Below are 23123 nucleotides of genomic sequence, written 5' to 3'. Positions count from 1 at the left end.
AGCACACATCAGCGAGCACATAAACTACACGAATGACGACGACTGGCTTTCGGGGTAGGTATCTGTCTGTTGTGTGGGTGGCTCTGCCCAAGAATGTGTGTGGGAGGACACGCATACACGTTTGTTGGGGATGACTGTGAGTGAATGTATGCGCGCAGCATCCCCCCAGCGCTCCCAGATGGGGCTTGCCAGAGTTTGTGTGCTCAAGAGGAGGAATGCATGTATTGGCGACGGTGGCTCTGTGAGCCTTGGAATGTCACAACGATGAAGAACTAAGCGAAATGGGTGCGTTCGAGTCAACTTTGTTGAATAAGAGAATAACTTATTGATAAAATGTTCACGGAGATTCGAGTTGTGGTGAATGCACTTGAATAGATCAAAACATCCTTTAAAATTCTAAAGAGATAGGGCTTAAATATTTGACAATTTTTTTTTCCACATTGTTCGGATTAACCCAAAGCAGTTTTTACAGCAATCTCGTTGCAGACAGCTCAAACTGTAATTAATTTGATTAGTTCATCATCTTCACTTTCAACATCTTATTCCTTACGGAGAAAAATCATCCTAGTTTGTAGAATTTAAAACTATCATTTTTACTATTTTCAATCCAAATTTTATTGTTATAAGCTTGAGATTTTGTTTGAAATTGACTTGTTTCATTTGTTGTTTCAATTTAGAACCTGTATGTCCTTATTAGGATGGTAAATGGCTGGGCATGGCGTACCATTGGTACCTCGCGTACCTGAAGGAATAAAATAGACCCCTCTGTGCGGTCTTTAGTCTCTTGTCCTGCAACTCCTATCCCTACTTCCTCGCGGTACTGGCCGGGGTACGAGTAACCTTAGGGAAGACCGGGTAACCAACCCCCGGTGGGAACTTTGGTCGTATGCTGACAGGGAAGGGGGGGTTTTGCTTTTGCTTTTGCTTCTGCAAACCTTGAGCGTCTGTACTCCATGTTAGGAGCGGCTGATCATCGTCCGAGTGCCAGAGAAGGACTCTAAGCTAAACTGTGCACTATGGTCCTCCGAACATTTAGGAGGAATGGTCCTCCGGAAATCTAAGGGGTTGGTGTCAGGCCCTGCAAGCCAGCCGTAAAAAATCAAGCAACGAATAATCAACGAGAGAATACGAACCGGGACAATCGGCGAAGACCACAGCGACGTAAAGGGACTAGCGATTGGAATCTCGGTACGTGGAACTGTAAATCTCTCAACTTCATCGGGAGCACACGCATACTCGCCGACGTGCTGAAGGACCGTGGATTCGGCATCGTAGCGTTGCAGGAAGTGTGTTGGAAGGGATCAATGGTGCGAACGCTTACAGGTAACTATACCATCTACCAGAGCTGCGGCAACACACACGAGCTGAGAACAGCTTTTATAGTGATGGGTGATATGCAGAGGCGCGTGATCGGGTGGTGGCCGATCAATGAGAGAATGTGCAAGTTGAGGATCAAAGGCCGGTTCTTCAACTTCAGCATAATAAACGTGCACAGCCCTCACTCCGGAAGCACTGATGATGATAAAGACGCTTTTTACGCGCAGCTCGAACGCGAGTACGACAGCTGCCCAAGCCACGACTTTAAAATCATCATAGGAGATCTAAACGCTCAGATTGGCCAGGAGGAGGAGTTCAGACCGACGATTGGAAAGTTCAGCGCCCACCGGCTGACGAACGAAAACCAAACAACTCGAGTGGAGGCTGTGATGGCTAGCTGTGGTGGGGGTTGGGTGGGTGATAGCTGGCACGATGGTCGACTGGGTGGAGGGTTCTTTGGTTTGTTGATGTACAGTTGCAACAGTCGATTGATCAGCTGTTTGGGGTACCCGTTTTTTTGAAGATGCTGGTGAATTGTTGTTTTGATTTCATCCAAAGGTTTGTTTCGTGTTAGCGAGCAAACCCTGTGGATGAAGTTGTTCGCTACATTTATTTTATGTTTTGACTGATAAAACGACTTGAAATTCAGCACTCTCCCTGATGCTATTGGTTTTGCGTACCATTAAGTTGTCAACGACTGATTCGGGTTGCGTATGACCGTCACGTCTAAGAACGGTAGCCTTCCGTTTTCCTCCGTCTCAATGGTGAACTGTATTCTGGGTTCTACTTCGTTGAATGAGTCCAGGACCTGCTGTTCGGTGTTCCGTGGGATTACCATAAAGATATCGTCCACGTATTTTTTAAAAATTGTAGCCTCAAATGGTAGAGAACTCATAGCTTGGCTGATTACGGAGTCTAAGACGATGTCGGCTAGTATTGGCGAGAGAGGGCTTCCCATTGCCGTTCCAAAGGTTTGTTTGAAGAACTGTCCTTCGAAACAGAAGTACAAGCTATGACTATAGTAAAAATTAAGTTGAAATTTGTCATGTTTACTCTACGTTATATAAAATTCATAAGGAACATGCTATTTGGATATAAAAAAATCTTTAAATCGAGACAAGTTAATGATTTTCAAATCGATTTTTTTCTTGTCCATCCAGAAATAGGTTGAAAAACTAATATAGAGTTTGATAGAGCAACTCAATTTCACAAAAAAATGTTGATGTAGTACTTGATCTACCGGCAGCTTCATTTTTACCGCTATAAAAAAAAATAAAATCGCGATGACTTTTTTGTTTCTCGATATTTTTGCACCATTTTTTCACAAGCTCTCAAAAAACTCTTCTAGTTTTAGAATTTGTGTTGATATTGATAATTGATCATCTTGATCCGCAAATATGCCAAAGTCCTTGGGGGACTGACGCGTAGCCATAACTCACGTAAATATCTCAGGCTACAGATTTTTTATCGTATTCGGATATTCACTTCTCGCAATGATACATTAATGCGAGTATGTTGTAAAAAATTAAGCAATTTTGTGCATCCGTCTTTGAGTAATGAGCATTTATGTTTCAAAAGTTTCTTCTATAGTGATTAAAAGTCAGGTGAAAGGAATGGTGTGGAGTATCTACTGTTATGTAAAACATGTACAAGAGTTTATTTCTACACTTATATACACTCCTACCATTGTCATGATAAAAAATAAATTTCATAATATATCGTACATTCAAAATAAAAGCATGAAACAAGTTTACCAAATTGATCATCCATCTTTGACTATGCAGTTGTAACTTTCTGCATGGGGTTTAACGAAGCTCAGTTGCTTTGGCAAAGATGTTCAATACATTTAGAAGTTTTTGATTGTTCTAAAATCTGGTTGACATCACATGATATTTGAAAAATAATGTTGTTTTCTAATATAGTCCTCAACAATTTTTTGGCCTAACTATATTCCTTAGCAATCGTCATACTGCTTCTTGGAATTTTGCCTCAGGTGTTTGTTGTTAATTTGACCTAATAATTGGCTCTTCTGATCTTACTACATCTGTCCTTGTCGGACATTTTCGTCCTACTGACTATTTTGGCCTAATATTTTTTTCGGCCTATCGATATCTTAGGGTTATCGGTGTTTGCTTCCATCCTGTATACTAAGCCAATATTTGTTTGCCAAGGTGAGACATTTGATAATAATTCATACTCACGAAATTTTATTTTGCAGCTCCGTCTTTGTGTCTTCTATACGTACCTCAAATTTTGTTCTGAAAAGAAACAGATTTTTTAAATTATTATCACGTGGTATATTGATTTAAGAAGCAAGTCAATTGGGGATACATTTTTGCATTTTATCCCAAGTCACGTGATTTTGGAGATATTCCAATGTTACCTGGGAACCTCAACTCTTCGTATAAATTCAAATCAGTTGAGTTGTATTAATGAATGTTTGCCCTTTACTGGCATATACCAGATTTGCTAGTATGTCCGAAACATAGTTTTGGGAACTTGAAATCAGAAGACACAGTGTGTTTGTTTGACAAATTGAGACATGAATTTGCGAAAAAATACGCGTTCTAGTGAGACTCGAACTCACGACTCCGTGTACGCTAGACCGGCGCTTTAACCAACTAAGCTACAGAACACCTTATGATTCTGCGGAATAGAAAGCCAAACTGAATCCGAGTACTAACTATGAACACATCTCTTTTCGCAAATCCATGTCTCTTTCGGACTTAGATGCCAAACCCCCACCACGCTCACGTTTGTATCTCCCGATCGCAAGTGAGAGCGAATTGTTTATGGATGCTGAGTTCTTACGCTCTACAGCCGCATACCTATAAGCCGAACACTTTCGGCACGAAATTCAGTATGCGTTGAGCTCTCAGTGCGGTCGCACGCTCTACGACCAACTGCGCCAGGAGGACGCAACTCGGGATACATTAATGAATGTTTGCCCTTTACTGGCATATACCAGATTTGCTAGTATGTCCGAAACATAGTTTTGGGAACTTGAAATCAGAAGACACAGTGTGTTTGTTTGACAAATTGAGACATGAATTTGCGAAAAAGTCTCACTAGAACGCGTATTTTTTCGCAAATTCATGATTTCATGATCACTCACTGCTGACCAATCGATAAAGTTTTCAGCTCAAACGGATGTTCGGTTCTCCAGATTTGTGCTCTTGAAAATTCGAGGTTTGGCTTCGATTCATCTTCACCTTAAAGAAAAAAGTCACTTTCCTTGTCTGTTCAACAATTTCTCGAAACTAGCACATGTACCCTAATGATCGATCTCAGCGTGTTACTTTCCATAGTCATTATTATAGTGAATATTTAAAAGTAAAGTTACCTTAGGCTTCTATTACAGTCTCCTACAAGATTTACTTTTCGGTGGCAAATGCAATGCTTCACAACGCCTACTTTCTGCTTGTAAATTTTGCGAAAATGAAGCTGGAATTAGATTATTTATACCAATTTTACAAAAGAGGCCACTTATTTCTGCTAAGTGAATCTACTAGTCATTTTCCTCAGAGTAATATTTCCTACGTCGTATATGGTAACGATGTGTCTAGCTAGCTAATAGTAAGAGTGGCTACGGATCATTCTGGTTAGCAAAATACAAACTACGGAAAATGTACCAGTTATGGCTATAGTGGTTCCCTATTTCGCCATATGAGAAATTTTGTGGACCTTCACATTTTAAAAGTTTTTGAATGTTTTAGCTTCAAGATATAATTGATATCCTACTACCTAAACTACCTGTTGCATATGGGCTAATAGATTATGCCCTCCCATCGCGGCAAGGTCGCATAACCAAGGGGAGGGATACTCATTGTTCAAAGATAGTTGTACCAATTTGCTTCTGTTTTTTACATCAGACTCTCACCAAGTATTTTTTCACAGAGCAAATAATACAGAAAATTCTGTAGCCTGAAGTATTTACATGAGCTATGGGCAAGTGTCAGTTCCCCAAGGAATATCGGAATATCTCCAAAATCGAATGATCAATTATTATCAAAATATACACAGGTTCATTGAAAAAAGAGAGAACTGTTGAAAACTTGTAAAAAAAATGCAAAAATACCCGAATACAAGGAAATTGTTGCACATCAGATACTTAAGTTGGTAAAAAATAGTGCTGCTGGTAGATGGTTTGAATTACGGTTGATCTAATTGTTGACCAAACAATAATTATCATCATTTTCATTGCGACAGAGCCAAACCAGCTGATCGGATGACACACAAATCGAACGGATCCCGTGAACTGCCGGCAATTATTTGCCGCTCGATAAAGTCCACACCCGACTGCACCTCTCGGGCGACCGGTTTCCAAACTCACTCAGCTCTAAACATCGACCTGACCATGACCCAAAATTTCACGAATAATTATTTCAAATTATTTCCATCACATTACAAAAATCTCCACCCCGTCTCGTCCCTCTTTGTGCTTCCATCGAGGCGCGATCCCTTGACGATACGATGACGACACCGCACTTCGACCGACCGACCGACCAGTCCAGAGTTTTTCCGACGCGTCCCGCATAGTCATCCTTCCGGAAGAAGTACTCCAGCTGGCTCGTCTCGTGAATCCGTCCTAGGGGGAAGGGGGGAGGCGAGGGAGCAATGTGATCGATCCCCCCAAAAAGGTTTTATTTTTTCCCGCATTGCTGTGGTCCAACGGCAGCAGCATCTCCGCAGCATTTTCCATTTCTACATCATTCATCCGGAATCTCCACCGCCGCACACCGCACCCAAAACCAGCCGGCCGGGGTGTGGAAATTCAACAGAGTGCGAAATTCAACCCCCGTCGGTCGGTCGGTTGGTCGGATTCTGGTGTCGATTGTGTCATCGCGCTTCTGCTGGTGCTGTTGCAGCCGTTGGTACCGGAGAAGTTTCCAGCAGCACAGCTTCTCAAGGCAGCGCACAAACACATTCACGCGGACGCATCTCGCCAGGGCAGATGCGGTTCGAGTCGTCCTGAGTCCTGACGGACGAGACACAGCACAGCACAGCCGACGACCCACACGGGGGCAAAAATTTCAACTCCAGTAAGCTCACATGGTTCTGCCAAGCGTGCAGAAAGCAAATGAGCGGCAACAGTAGACCAGGGCTGCCGGATGGATATTTTATGCGTTGAATACAATAAGAAATATTTAAAGAGTCTTGTTCATCAAATCCTACGAGCTTGTCCCTTAAGACCTGCGAATCTGTCCCTCAAATCCTGAGGACTCGTCCTTCATGTCCTGAGGGCTTGTCCCTCAAATCCTGAGGACTTGTCCTTGAAGTCCCGAGGATTTGTCCGTCAAGTCCTGAGAACTTGCCCTCAAATCCTGAGGACTTGTCCCTCAAGTCCTGAGGACATGTCTTTCAAATCCTGAGGACTCGTCCCTCAAGTCCTGAGGAGTCGTCCTTCAAGTCCTGAGGACTCGTAACTCAAGTCCTGAGGTCTTGTCCCTCAAATCCTGAGGACTTGTCCTTGAAGTCCCGAGGACTTGTCCCACAAGTCCTGAGGACTTGCCCTTCAAGTCGTGAGGACTTGTCCATCCAGTCCTGAGGACATGTTTCTCAAGTCCTGAAGACTCGTTCCTCAAGCCCTGAGGACTCGTCCCTCAAGCCCTGAGGACTTGTAAAAAAAAAAAAGTCCTCAGGACTTGAAGAACAAGTCCTCAAAACTTGATGGATATGTGCTCAGACTCATATCATCAACAAATCATCTAAACTTGGTCCTAAAATTCTCAAACCTCATTCTGGCTGCACTGGCCCTGGCACCGGCTCCAGGTTCGGGAACTACCTCAACCTGTTTCGACGTCATTCGGTCGATGCTCGTTCTTCCATCCGAACGGGTTTTCCGGTGGCATCGTCCAGGCGTAACACCGCCCCGGACCACGACGCGGTGACGAAGCGTGCCTGTAACAACAGCCGGCCCCGAGACCTTATGTACCGTTCAGCAAATGGGAGGCAGACTGGAAAATTTCGTTGCGCGCGCACTCGACAGTCATCGTCATCATCATGATTCGTCTATGTGTAGGGACCCTGCCGTTTCAGGAGCACTGCTCCATGAATTCCCCAAAAACTTTTTCCATGTGTAAGAGTGGTTGTCACAACTACCAACCGCTTTCAAAGCCGTCTGTGATTAGCAGACTGTGCAAAATCTACTTTATGACTGTATCTATTGATATGCTACAGGAGAAAGAAGAAAAAAAGTCAAAGCCTGCTATCTGACGAAGGCTCCGGCGGCAGCCGACAGGATCCGACTCCACGTGAGTTCGGTCTTCCGCACCAAGGAGATTTAGACATAAATTTTCATACCCGGGCGGGTACAGATGATTTCTGTGTACCAACCGACCGGCGGCTGACTGCGTAGATGGTGGAGCTGCCAAAATCGATTCTATATGGATGAAACTTACTTCAATGGAAGTCTTTCGGCGGAACCGAGAAGGGGGTCCCTTAAGGTGACCCATTTTTATATGGAAAATATCTACTTGTAAAAATCTTAAGCTAGATTGTCCAAATTTTTTTTATTTGAAGTCCCAGAAGCTACTATAAAAATTTTAAAGGAATCTACTTTAACCCGTTAACGCTCAGCCTATTTTGTCGACAGATGCCCCGAACGCCCAGCGTCCTTAATTGAGGACAGTGATTTTCGCAAATAACTTGAAAAATATAATGATGTTATGTTTGGAGCCGGAGACGAACCAGCCACTGGCTGAAAGTCTCCTTAATAAAGATAAAAAAAATGTTTGGAGAACTTGTTCATAGACCTGACGTCTTCCATTCGGTGGTAATTATATTTTGGAATTCACTCACTGTTAGGTGTGATCGCAGCATCAAATCTACCTCACTTGTGTACATCCAACCTCCTGAAAAAGTCGGAAATCAAACTTTGTCAAAGCATATCTTTGTTGTTTACGAAGCGATTTCGAAAATTCTTTCAGCAATGGAAACAAGCAACACACAAGATCAACGTCCATTTTAATTGGTTCTTACTGAATGCGTCTGCCCAAAGTTATTTAGCATTAGACACTTCCTAGCATTTTGGAAAATACATTAACAATAAAACGAAAAGCGTAACGTATAGTTTTTTCGACATTAAAGTTTTTGTTGAAGCGCAGTGAAATCGTTTTAGCAGAAATATAATTTTTTGATTACACTAAAAAATATGTTATAATAATAAATACAGTTTTTTTGAAACTGTGTGCTTATAAACCAAAATAAAGCGATGACATATGATTTTATTGACATCAATTTGACTGAAGTAGTCCAGTGAATATCTTAAGTAGGAATATACATTACACTCAAAATTTGTTTTACTCTGAAAACTATGAGACATTTTAGGTTTCCGATCTGTTTGCATATAAATCAAAATTCATAGCGATGATATCGAGCTTTTTCAGCATAAATTTGCTCGTACATGTCCAACGAACGTATTTGAGCAGACATAGTTATTTTGGATTTCACATAAAACATATTTTTTTTTATTAAAAATTTACGATGGAGATGAACCAGCCACGGGCTGAAAATCTTCCTAATAAAGCTAATAATAATAATAAAAATTTACGAGAAACGCTAGATTTACAACCTCTTTGTCTAAAATCAATATATAAAGCAATGACATATATTTTTGGAATGAACATTCTTGTAGAAATTCAGTAATCATCTATGGGAAGGAATAGTAAATTATGAAAACACTCAAAATTTATTTTACCAAAAATAAACATTGAAAAAACTTATTTTGTATAACTGTATGCCAATAAATCTAAATGCAAAGCAATGACATGTAGTTCTTAGTGATAAATTTGATTGTTCAATCGCAGTGATTATATTTGAGCAGAAAGAGACATTTTTTATTACACTAAAATTTTCTTTTGCCTAAAAAAATCTTGTAGTTATAGCAGTTTGTTATATTTGAGCAGAAATGTAATTTTTGGAAAACACTCGAAATAGCTTTTCTCCAAAAACAACTTGAAATCTATTTTCTTAACTGTAACTGTAAATCGAAATTCATGGTAATTATATGTATTTCTTCGTCAATGCATTGATTGTTGATGTCTAATCAAAGCGTTGGAGCAGAAATAAAGCTGTATGTGTGAGGTTATGGCTTTCAGTCTTAAATAAAACTCAAAAACAGATTTTTGCTTACATCCGACGTTTCGGACACATGTATAGTGCCTTTTTCAAGGATTAGCTGTGTTCCGTTTTATCGTTTGCCACAACACAGCTGCCGGAACACAGCTAATCCTTGAAAAAGACACAATACATGTGTCCGAAACGTCAGATGTAAGCAAAAATCCGTTTTTGAGTTTTATTTAATACTGAAAGCCATAACCTCAAACATCAACATAACAGTCGTACCTCCAATAAAGTTGTATGTGTACACTTATTTTTTTACCTGAAGAGCTTCTAAAACTCAAATTGTTAGCATGTCAGACTGTAAATCAAGATGGAAAGCAAAGATATGTTGTTTTTTTTGACAATCATTTTCTTTTAAATGTCTGGTGAACATGTTTGAGCAAGAATTATACAGTCATCTCTCCCTTACTCGATATTCTGTATCTCGATATTTCCCCTAACTCGATGGAATGCGCGGTCCCTTCAATCTAGCATGCTTTTATACCTCTGTAAGTCGATACCTCTCTAACTCGATGTTCCCTAACTCGATGCTATCTGTTTCAGTTTTCCAAGTAAGTTAACCTCTCTAACTCGATATTTTCATGAAAAGTTTCAAATGTCCTCCAAACGTTAGTAAATTTCATGATAGTAAAATTAAGGTTTACTGCCAATTTCTGGGTGCTAAAATTTTTATTTTTTGCTGACCGGTAAAAAAGTGTCACATAGGTAAATGTGATAAAATTGTATTGTTTTTCACGTGAAAATGATTATTCTCAATGTATTTTGTCAAAATAATAAATAGTTTTAAATTTGAAAACGTGTGTTCTGTATCTCGATACCTCCCTAACTCGATGGTCCCTTCAATATCGAGTGAGGGAGAGTTAACTGTATATTAGATAGCACTCAAACTTTATTTTACTTAAAAAACTAGGATACATCCTATTATTCAACCTTTTTTTTTTTTTCTTAAAATCAAAACTCAAATTGATGACATGTTGCTTTTTCAACCTTAGATTGTTTGCATAAGTTTTCTGGACATAAATAAGCGAATTCAAGAATCATCGCATTACATTTTGGTTTAAAAACAAACAGTTACGAAAATACTTTTTTCGTAATACCTATAAAATAAATTTAAGTATAATACAAATTTTATATTTCAAACCATACATTTTCAATAGACTTTTTTTAGCTAATTGATGTAAAAAAGTACAAGTCTTTGTTTTATTTATTTAATTGTATAAATGCATGTACATGTACAACATCAATAGAGAAAAAGATCTCAATGATGTATAGCTTATATTAGCTTATTATTCACCTTTAAATGAGAGAAAACAGCTTGAAACTCTTTCCGGATCGTTTGAGGGAGGCGTTGAAGTCGAACAAAAAATTGCTTTATTTTTAATTTCACTGCGGAACACGTTTTTGTCTCCAGCATCAAAATACCTCTCTTTACTTAATTAAGGGTTGCTGAATCCATTGCCATTTACAGAAATATCGTAGCACGTCTAGTTTTTGAGATATTGGTTGTTGAAAATGCAAAAATTGACTATTTCAGCCAACTTGCATGCAAGTTTGCCAGCTTGTAAGGCAAATAATTTGCTTAATTTGCCACAGAATTCAAACTTTACGTCTGTAACAATACTTATCATCAAAGTTTATAATACTTTTGATGCGAAAAAGCTATTTTTTGATGGTTTAGAAAAGTATTGTATTTTGCCATATAAGAGAAACTAAGAATTTTGTATGGAAACTGCAAGCATGTTGAAAAAATCGGTTTAATCTAAATTTAATTGTGTAATTTCAACCAAAATATATCTAAAACAAAAGTTTAAGTCCTCTTTTGCATGCTTGGGGGATAAGATCACAAAAAAGTTTGATGAATCATACTTCAAAATTTAGGTAAACATCAATAAAACCAATGTTTTATACAACTTTGGCGACCTGTAGCTAAAAATTGTGACGTGCTGGGAAATTTCTGAGAACGGCATCAGATTCAGCAACCCCAAATCTACTAGGGACACATAATTTGATCCTTGAGACAAGCAAAAATGTCATTTTTGTTGCGCTGTGTTTTCAGGCAAAAAGTTTAAAAAGTACTTTTTGCAGTTTTTGAAATTTAATAAATTTTGAATGCACTCAAAAATTTTATTTTCTGGCCGATCCTGTTTACCAGACTTCTATAATAAAATTTATATCGACAAATCAAGATGTCATCGCATTACATTTTTATTTATTGGCAAAAAGTATAAAAAACGGGATTTTCGTAATTTACTAAATTGAAATAAATTTAGAGTGTAATAATTTATCACCTTAGATATTGTTACATTGCTTAATTTGTGCCACAAATCGGTAACAAATAATACTAAGAAGCAGGCTTCCGAATTCTCACTCACTCTCACGATAATGGATTTATCCCTCACAATAATTTTCAGCGATTAGCTGCCTTGCGATTTTATCCGTCCACAAAACAAAGCGAAAATAGATAATTGCACATTTCCGCAGCTGTGAGAAGTTTGTTTTCTCTTTCTCCGATCCATGGAGAACTATTCCTGTATGCATAGCCACAAGCAGCAGTTGCTTTTATGCACCAAATTTACCGCTCTTTTCGTCAAGTTGGTGTGGTAGCATGGATAGCGTGCACGCATCGCGGTTGTTTTTAGCAATGTTCTAGGTTCGAATCCCGTTGCCAGCACTAGTTTTTGTTTATCCACATAGTGATAATTCTCGGGAGCAGTTGGTGAGCGAAAATATGATGGAGTGAAAAATATATTATCCCCGGAGTGGAGTGATTTTCGGTTATCCACCATCGTAGCTCCAGGGAAAATTAGTGTGAGCGATAAAAGATGTTCACGTGAGGAAGCGAAAAAAGCATTCTCCTTACGTGCGAAAAATCGTAGATTTCGCATCATTGATACGAAAATTCAGAACCCTGCTAAGAAGTATCTTTTGTTAAAAAATTAATTTACTATCTTTTAAATACATTTCAAATAGGTTATGATCTCGAATAGTGTCTGATTCCTATGCTGCAAAAATTTTAAAAATCGCTTCGAAAAAATAGAGATGAGGATTTTTTTTATTTCCGTGCGGGTTTGGGCCGAAAGGTCTCAGATTTTCATGAAACTTTTTCCACAGGCAAGGCTCATCAATATATGAGTAAATAAAAATGAGAAAATTCAGGGTCGCCTATTTTCCCGGAAAACTCAGTTGGAAATTTTTTGTTTTCCCTTGACACTACTTACTTTGAAAAATCATAACTCAAGAAAGAAGCATAATAGAAACAAAGTTTTTTTTTATGAAAATGAAAGCAAATTTCACAAAAATAAAAAAAAAATTAACTGCAAAAAGTTTTCCACAAAATTTTCCACCGTTGAGAAAATTCGTAAAGAAAAGCCGGAAAACTATAATCCAACTCGTGGAAAATTTTCAAAAAATATTTTTGAGAGAATAATTTCATAGGCTTTATTCGCTGAAATTTTTGAAATGTATTTTTTATCGTTTTTAAGCTATGGCCAATTTTGTAAAATATGCAAATGTGCCATTTTGAGCCTTTTAGCGTTAGCGTTAGCGTTAGCGTTAGCGTTAGCGTAGTTACGGTATACTTCGTAGATTGGATACTAGCAACATTCATGTTTCTTTTTAATAATCTCATCCTGACTACTTTCAAGAACAAGGCAGGGGAGTATACCTTGTTCATATCATAAACAAGAATACTAAAAGCATGAATATCGCTATTCCCGGCCACGCCCATCTTTACCGTAACTTGGGATAGGGGAAGGAAATGTTGATGTAGCACTTACTTAATGAGAGGCCACCGACTCAGCGACACCCTCATAAGTGCTACGGAGTTGGAGGTTGGGGAAGGTATATTGTCAGGATTCGCCTAGAAAGCTGGCGATAGACCATAAATATTTGTTGTTTAAGCGTTTTCAAATTAATCTTTTGAATGCCGGCCATTTTGCCATTTTGAGCCTTTTCTTCGAAAAATCATAACTCAAAAAAGAAGCATCGTAGAAACAAAGTTTTTTTTTTGTGAAAATGAAAGCAAATTTTCTCAGGAATAAAAAAATATTAACTGGAAACAATTTTCCACAACATTTTCCACCGTTGAGAAAGTTCGTGAAGAAAGACGGAAAAACTATGTTCCAATTAGTGGAAAACTTTTAAAAATATATTTTTGAGAAGGTAATTTCATAAGCTTGAAATTTTTTAAATGTACTTTATTTTTTCGTTTTTGAGTGATGGCCAATTTTGTGGAAAATGACCATATAAGCCTTTTCTTTGAAAACGATGTATGTTTTTTAAGTTATTGAGATATTTTTTGAAAATAAAAAAATCAGTCATTTTTCATCGGCACACACCGTAGGTCTCAGCGCACTATTTTTTTATATAATAAAAACATTACTTTTGAACAGCTCATCCGATTTTTAATCGTTTTTTATGGAATGAAAGCTAAAGATTTCAAATTTTCAGAAAAAAAAACCATGAAAAAAAAATTTACACGAAAACAATATAATTTTTTTTTTACTTATTTAGGAATTTTTTATATATACATCGGCTACAGTGTGTGCCGCTGATACATAAGTGATTTTTTATTTTAAAAAAACTGTATCTAAAAAACTAAAAAACATATATCGCTGAAAATTTGAAAATTAACGTCAAATTTTCTGAACCTTCAAGAAAAAATGAAAACAGCAATAGATTCTTCTGTCCAGAGGCCTTCAAAACACGAAAAAAAACAGAAATTTTTATTTTTTTTTTCATGTAAAAACATTTCTTGTGAAATTTTATATTTTTCTTGAAAGGTCAAAATATTTTGCTTTACACCATGTGATTTCATCACATCCGCATTACACGGCCAACGAAATCATCCGATTGAAGAGTTTCCTCGCTTAAAATGCTACCTTTAGAGTTCGCTTGTAAATTTCGGTTTCGTCCCGTATACTCGTACAAAGTAAGTCGAATCAATTCGCGGCAGCTGTCAAATAAACATTTGTTATCACATTGTGCTGTTCCCACCAAATCGAACAGCACACTTTGAAAGTGTGACACTAAGAAGTGTGATGGCAAAGTGCAACCTTGCGATCTGACAGCATTTTGACAAAGAGAAATGTCATGAAAAGCCACGTGCTGCCAAGTTTAAATTTGAATGAATTTGCGAAATGATTATCGGCAATCGCCTCCAAGCAAGAAAATAAGTGTGATCAGGAAGTGCACCGAAAATCCATATTTCAAAGCAACCTGCAATAAATGAAATCGTATAGTATTGCAGATTGAATCGCAAGAAATTTTATACTCTCGCATTATATTCCATTTTCCATCATATAAAATATGCACGTATATAGCCTCCACTTTTGTACATATAAGGTCTTTTCGTGACATCTTATACGCGAAAATATGCACTTGTAAGCATCGTATACTGCAAAAGGTGATTCCATTATGCGTAAATTTTGGTTGTCTGGGAAATGGAAGGAAACTATTTGTGCTATGCGAAAAGAATACAAACTACAAAAAACTACAAACTTCGATATACCTTAATCCAAAAATGTATGTATAAATAGATATAATATTCTAATCGTTGATCGCAATTCTCCATGAAGAACTTTTTTTCGAAAACTTATTATTCTTGGAGAATCGAGTAGTGTTTGATCCTTCGACCATGACGCTTGCTCTTGCGGGGTCGGGCGGATTTTTTACGATTTATCTGTAATTCGGATACGAAAATGATGTATCAGAAAAGGCAAAGGAATCATACTACGGTTGAATTTTTATGATTAGGCATGGGTTAAGAATCTCGTAGAACAAAAACTGTAGAGGAATATATGTTTTACAGGTACTTTTATGAACAGAAATCAATTTTATTAGGTCAAACCCATCTCCAATTGGCATACACTGTTCTCAAAAGTTGAAAAGTACTAATAATACGTTCAACTGGTGGTATTTATTTTGATTTTTGTTTTCCAAATTCTCGATAGAATTTTTTGAATGTTAAAAATAGCCAAAAAACACAAATCTTCCTAATCTTCTCCAAATTGTATGAAAATTTGGCAGGTAGTTTGTTTTAGTATTGCAATTAGGACTAAGGGGTGACTGATTAAATCCCAGAAATTTTGATTTTTGTGAAATGGTCTAATATATATTTCACCACAATGGAAATCGACTAAGAGTTTTTGTTGGAAGAACTTTTTCATATAAAAAAGTCTGCGTCGTGAAACGTTGTCAAGGTAATGCGATAAAAATGGACAAAATTATAAAAATGGGGATTGTGTAATTTAAAATTAAATTTTTATTATCCATTCGACTATTATCGGCAATCAATATTAAAACACATCATGCAAAAATTTAGATGATTCTTTGTTCTGTCAGCTTCCCGCTGACAAGATTTCCGAGACTGAACAAACAATTTCGCCAGAGATGTCATCAATTAAGATGAATACGCCTGAAAATGCAGCTGATTCGGAGCTGCCGAGCAGATTTACCTGCAGTTATTATGGGAAAGATGTCGATGAAAACATGGCTGCCAACAATAGTCACACTGACTTGAGGTTGTCGAAACTATGTAAAAACGTTTTCAAGAAGCTTCTACCAAGTATGTCGGTGTGAATCGATAGAGGATTGAGCAACACATAATTGTAAATGATACAAGCACGTAATTTGTCTGCTTATGTTCGAGAAAATTACAAAAAAAAATCGGCTAAGATTGCAAAGAAAACGTAAATTCCCCTATCTATATAAATAAAAATGGAGTGGTGTTTGTATGTCACGAAATGGCTCAAGAACGGGACAACATATTTCCACAATTCTTTCACTGTTGTCTTCTTGAAGGGTTCCGACGTGTTCGTGCGACGAAAAAGTTTAGGAAAGTTTTCGGAAAATTTGGTGAAACGGGGGAGTACTAATATGTTATTCTGTATGGGAGCTCCAATGACATTTTTCAACAGCCTACTTGATGGCAAGACGAAGTTTGCCGGGACCACTAGTTTTTGATAAAAAATAAACAAAGTTTATTTCAATTTTTTTCATGTAGTCTACACGGATCCCTACATACGAAAAATGTCACTTATTTTAGATTCAACCATGCAAAGCCATGTGTAATGTATTATTCAATGATTATTCCCACAAACACAGCTATACTATCCAATAATGCTTAATTTTGAACATAAAACGTCTTCTCTCAAAGCATGTTGCAAAAAAAACCGCTCTGTTTACATGATAAAATCAATAATAAAGTCGAACAGTCGATCCATATACACCCGATTCTGTTTTTGCACGGATTTTTTTTACACGGCCGTGCAAAAAAAGTTTCCATACACTTTTTCCTCCAAAACCTTATTTTTGCATGAAACGTCGAGAAATGGTGTTACTTTTTTGCACGGTTTTTGAAATTTTGAACTGAAAACTTTTTTTGCACGGTACGCATCCCCCGTGCAAAAACAGAATCGGGTGTATGTGCATTTTTTGGACAGAATATTCAGAGTAAAATCGTGTAAACAGAACATTCTCGTTTAGTGCGAATTTTACTTTCAAGATGCAAGAAAGCATGCAATATTTTCAAATGTTGTATGCAAGAACATGAATTGTTTCAGTTTCCCTTCGGATTGCAAGCATTGTTGAATTCAATGAGGCAATTTTCGATCATTACGTTGTTCTCTAAAATAAACAGTTTCGAAACTAGAAGTTTTTAAATAAATTGCATGAAAAATCTTAGGCCACTCTTATAAGTTATTCTTGAGTCAAAATAATAGATCTTTCTACGGAAAACACTTCTTCTACCATACTCAAAACATTTGTAAAATTCATTACAAATATTCTGAATATGGTTGAGATCTGTGTCTTATCGATCCGACATGGATTTCGTCACTTTTGGAGGTCCCAATGAACAAGTTTGGGAGGTGTAACCGATGATTTTTGTTGCAGTTTGATCATCATGGACCACCCTTGCCTAGGATTCCACTTTCTGGGACCGGGGGATCTAGAGCAAAAGCTAAATCATTTTAATGACGCGCAATCGTTTGTTATCGGGCCGGGCGATAAATCATTTTAAAGTAATGATTTGTAGCATCCCCGAGCTCCACTCTCGCGCGCGCACATTCGGTTCGGAAGCCATGTTTTTGGTGGGGACGCAGCATTTTGTGATGGGGGGAGTTCCCCCCGTCGGCTGTGGATGCTGTGACAGGGAAGTTATTATACGTTTCTCGACAAACGGTGCGGTTTTAGAGCTGCAAGACAGGGAATAGATAGCGTTTGAGGGGTGGGGAGGGGAGGAAAATGAAGGAAAATGTCATTTGCTGTGAAGATGATAAATTTATGGGATTTTGGCAAAATGGAAGTTGGATAGTCGCTGAGAGATGCTTTCCGCAATGATTAGAGAATTATTGTTGTAAATTGCTGCAGGTAATGATTTATATAATCATTATAGAAGGAATATTTTTTAGTATTTTAGTGCAATTTGTTCTTTTATGAAGTTAGCTGGAAATTAGTAGCTAAAAACTAGAAGCTAGAAGCTAGAAGTTATAAGCTAGAAGTTGGAAGATATAAATTAGAAGCTATAAGCTAGTAGCGTAAAGCTAGTAGGTAGAAGCTGGAAGCTATAAACTAGAATTCAGAAGCAAGAAGCTAAGAGCTGGAAGCTATAAGCTTGAAGCTAAAAGTCGCAACTAGAAACTTGAATCCAGAAGCTAGAAGTTAGAAGCTAGAAGGTAGAAGCTAAAAACTAGATTTTAGAAGACATAAGCTAGAAATGGGAAGATATAAACTAACTTGAAGCTAGAAGGTAGAAGCTAGAAGTTAAAGACAAGAAGCTAGAAGCAAGAAACTAGAAGCTAGAAACGTGAAGCTACAAGATAGAAGCTTGAATTTGGAAGATAAAAGCTAAAAATTAGAAGCTAGAAGCTAGTAGCTAGAAGCTAGTAGCTAGAAGCTAGTAGCTAGAAGCTAGTAGCTAAAAGCTAGCAGCTTGAAGTTAAAAGGTAGAAGCTATATACTAGAAGCTATAAACAAGAAGTTAGAAGCTAGAAGGTAGAAGCAAGACAGTAAAAGCAAGAATCTAGATACTAGAAGCTAGAAATTAGAAGCTAGAAGCTAAAAGCTAGAAGTTGGAAGATATAAACTAGAATCTAGAAGCTAGAAGTTGTAAGATAGAAGCTACAAATTAGAAGCTAGAAGCTCGAAGTTAGAGGCTAGAAGCTAGAAGCAAGAAACTAGAAACTAAAAGCAAAAAGCTAGAAGTTAGAAACTAGAAGCTTGAAAACCAATAAAAAACAGATTTAGTTAAATATGTTACAATGTATATGTCATATGGCAGATAATGGCTGTGATTTTTATATCCTTCAAATTCAATTTAGCAAACTGCCAAACAACTCCCCGATGTACAATTAAACGCCGGACCCGGATGCTTCCGGGTCAAATCACTCACCAGATCTCGGTGAGCAATCCATTACTTCGGCCCAGCAGGAAATCCTCACACATTCAATGTCGGTCCGAACAAACGCTGGATCCATAGCTAGCAAACGGTCACAAATAATTGATTTAAATTGTACCTATTAATCTAGATCCGTTGTTGGTTGTACGTTGGATTTCGCTGGTAACTAGCGTTCAGTAAAGTACGAGGCATCACCGCACGGAACAAAAGAGTTTCGTTCGTCCATTTTCGCACATCCATCTACGGGGTACTGATTTATGGATGCTGAAGGACCCATCAGAGACCGTACTCCGAGCAACCGCATGTAAATGATTATTCGCAATTAAAATATTCACTCAGACCTGGACCGGGGGGCCCCTTTCAGCGGCCCAATCAGTGTGCTCGGGGAGTAATAAGACACTTGCAAATTCGCAAATGCGTAAATTCTCAACGGTTGCCGTTGGGAAAGGGAAACATACACACCGAATGATGAATGCGGATGTAAATTCTCACGTGGAAATCAGCCATGCGTCTCCACTTTTGGGATTTGCCAGTCGTCGGCGTTTCCCCAGTCAGGGCCGGATTTGAGGGTGCAAACCCGATCAGAAAAGCAAAAAGCAGGAGAGTGTTATTCCATTTTTAGAATATCACAACAGTTTTAAAAATCCGGCTTTTAAAAAACCTGACCAAGACGAGAATTGAACTCGGATCGTCGGACATGTCCGACACTGCCTCTACCATTGAGGCTATCACCGTGACGATCTAGAGTGCCGATTAGTTCACAAAGGGAACATATGGCCTGATTCCCACCTGATATGTCTACCAGATGTTGGGTCCAAATCGGGTTATATTGTACCCAATATTGGACCAATGATAGGTTGACATAGGGTTAAAGTTGGGTCAATGTCAATAATTTAATAACTGTCTGCTTGTCTTGAAAGGGATGCAATATAAAAACGATACTAATTTATTCGGCTATCTCAGTCTTAATGTTCTACATGATTTTATTTAATTCTGCCCGACGTTTCAGCCACGGATTTTGGTCTTTTTCAAGGGTAAAATTGAACTGAAGAAACGACGATTTCAACCAGGACAAAACGATAGACAATTTTACCCTTGAAAAAAAAACCAAAATCCGTGGCCGAAACGTCAGGCAGCATTAAATAAAATCGTGTAGAACATTAAGACTGAGATAGCCGAATAAATTAATAACATCGAGTAGCAGTCGACCCTTCAAACTAAAACTATAAAAACGATATATTTTTTATTCAAGCTTCCAAAATAGAAAGACATCTCGGGGCCCCTCGAAGCTCAAATACGGCACTGATTCCATCCCGAACCTTTCCTGGACTCCCACTTGATGGGTTCCCGGAAAAGAAACGGAAAACTGTGTGTCGGAATCACCTTCCCGCTACCTTCGTAGGGGATGAATAGCAAATGTATTCATTTTCTACGTTTTCTATTCATTATAGCAGTTTCCACTTTTAGTGTATGAGCTCTTTTTTCCCCATGGGAAGAGTAATGTACGGCTCCCCCGTTCGCTACATATGGAAGCATAACGCTGAAGCCCGAGATAGACGACGGACGCGACGCGACGCTTTTGCCATTAAGGTAATGAGAATTATGGACTTCATAAAAATTGAAAAAAGCACTTTGCTCGGGTCTTTGTGTGTATGTGAATGTTGCTGATGCTCGTTTGCCGGCGGCGGTGGCGTCGCGATGAAGGAATCACCGACGAGTGAAAGCTCAATTTTTTGTGAAGTGAGCGTAAGAATATAATAAGATGGATACTTTGCGGTCGGAAATTGACGCAATGCATGCTTTTTGTATAATTAGATCGCTGTAACGTAATTGGGTTGCAAGTAGTACGATGTAATAGACATATTACCGACGAAGAAACAGTTTGAAACAGAAGAAAATGTAGGAAAATAAAAGGTAAATGGTAACAGATAGATGATAGAGGATATAAGATATGAGATAGAATCTAAAAAGTAGAAGTCAAAAGCTAGAAGCTAGAAAGCTAGAAGTTAGAATCCAGAAACAAGAAGTTAGAAGCAAGAAGCTAAAAGCTAGTAGCAAGAAGCTAGACACTAGAAACTAGAAGTAAGAAATAAGATGTTAGAAGCTAGAAGCTAGATGCCAGAAGCTAGAAACCAGAAGCTAGAAGCTTGAAGCAAGAAACTTGAAGATTGAAGCTAGACTCTAGAAGCAAGAATCTAAAAGCTAAACACTAGAAGCAAGAAACAAGAAGCTACAAGCTAGAAGTCAGAAGCTAGAAGCTAAAAACAAGAAGCTCTAAGCTAAAAACTAGATACTAGAAGCTAGAAGCAAGTATAAAGATGCAAAAAGCTAGAATCTAGAAGTTGGAATACAGAAACTAAAGGCTAGAAGCAAAAAGATAGAATCTAGAATCCAAAAACAGGGTGTCCATTCAAAATCAGTTTTCAAATTCCCGGATTTTTCCCGGATGCCCAAAAATTTAAAACCGGGTGACATCATGGTCCTTGTGAGTCACACAAGGTGACTGATGACCCAGACATTTGTAAAGAAAGTTGTGATATGTGTTTAGACCTTCAAAATATTTGTTTTCTAACATCAAATGCATAATATTTTTGTTTTCACTTAAAAAAAAAACTTAATGCAATAAGATCATATCAGAAACCATTGCATTGGTCAATATGTAGATTGTCCAGTATATAGAATGTCGAATAATGGAAAATATTAACAAGTTATAGTAAATATAAAAAATGTTACTGAAACTGCAGTTAAATATTGTAACAAACTGCAGTTTGTTAGAGGATTATTTAAACCTTTTCCTCTTAGAAGGGATTTACGAATTCTCCAGATGCTTTCTATTGGATGATACATATTGAATATAAAGAACCGATCAAAACATTTGCAAATCTCCAATTTTTTTCGTACAAACTGGTCAAATTTGGAATATTTAGGAGTTTTTTAAAACTAAGTCCTCAAAATGCTGTGGTTTGTAAACTGACAGCTTCAATTTCCAAACAGTTTTGGACAAATAGATATACTGTTGATTGGAAAATATAATAAGATAATATAATATAAATCGAAGAATATCCATGGACGCTTCACCCGGAACATCATCGAGGAATTTCTCAAGTATTTTTTACTACAGTTGGTAAACATAGAATTTCTAGATGAGGACAAATAAATTGGGCTATCTTCAATATCCTGATGAAGAAATATCCTAATGAGTACTCATCAAAAACCTTTTAAAATAGTTGAAAAACTGGTACGTTAGCCATATTGGTCATATTCCTAGTATTTTAAAAAAATCGGTAAATGGAAGTATAGTACACAAGCTTCTTGTACTTACAAGGTGTCCGCTAATTATCTGAACAAACTGGCAAATTGCATGGCTCTATGCAATCAAGCGGAATAAATTCAGTATTCTTGCATGGTTTAACACATTAACTTATTATAGTCTTAAGCAGTAAGTTTGACACATTATCAATTTCAAATGTTTGTATAACCAAGCCAAATGTGTTGAGTGGTCTTAAAGAAAGCCGTTTTTCGATCTTAATAATGGAAGAGGAATGTTCATAGAACTCACTGGTTTTGAACCGTTATTTATTTATTTATTTATTTATTTAACGGAAAATTTTGAAAGAGGGAAAAGCCCCTTTGAGTGATATCATTTCGAAATCGTTCTCAAAAGGGCACAAAACCTCTTTATCTTTTCTAATAACGTTACAAAAAGAATCTTAAAACTATAGGCTCAACCGGAAATGATCCATATCAGAGCCGATTTCTTGAAAGGGAAATTCCAATAGCCAAAAATGGGAAATAGTTGAAGTGAACAAGAGTAGGTTATTTCTTGATTTCTGAAACGAGAGATAAAAAAAGCAAAACAGTATCAAATATTATAACAAATATCTTTGAAAAAATTATATAAAATTTGTATCATTGAAAGTGATCTGCTACCAAGAATATCACGAACAGATATGGGTACTGTTATGTCTAAATTCTTGTATTTTTCTATTATTTTTTTTCTAGGCAAATTATATTTTTTGCAATGAAAAACTATATGATCAACATCTTGATTAGATTCTCCACAATCACATAAATTAGAATCTATTATGTTAATACGATATAAATGACTATTACAAATATAATGATTAGAAATAAGCCTTGAAAACATACAAATGAAATTTCTACCGACAGACATTTTTTTAAACCAGGGACTTTCAGCAACAATAGGAACAATTGAATGACACCATCGACCTTTATCACTCGAATCCCAATCAACTTGCCAAGAATCCAAAGCCTGTTTTTTTAT

General features: G+C 37.4%; 1 long non-coding RNA gene across 1 annotated transcript in view; it reads right to left on the bottom strand.

The window, feature by feature from the left end:
• Positions 1-23123, bottom strand: part of LOC110678636 — a 293911-nt gene that overhangs the window by 122299 nt on the left and 148489 nt on the right. The window contains exon 2 of the long non-coding RNA XR_002501795.1: positions 3563-3575. This is a non-coding gene — a long non-coding RNA (uncharacterized LOC110678636). The remainder of the gene's footprint in view (positions 1-3562; positions 3576-23123) is intronic.

The sequence above is a fragment of the Aedes aegypti genome, chromosome 3 (assembly GCF_002204515.2).
Source record: "Aedes aegypti strain LVP_AGWG chromosome 3, AaegL5.0 Primary Assembly, whole genome shotgun sequence".
In the NCBI taxonomy this organism is placed as follows: domain Eukaryota; kingdom Metazoa; phylum Arthropoda; class Insecta; order Diptera; family Culicidae; genus Aedes; species Aedes aegypti.
The sequence above is the reverse complement of the archived record's forward strand: the minus strand, read 5'-3'. Positions and strand labels throughout refer to the sequence as shown.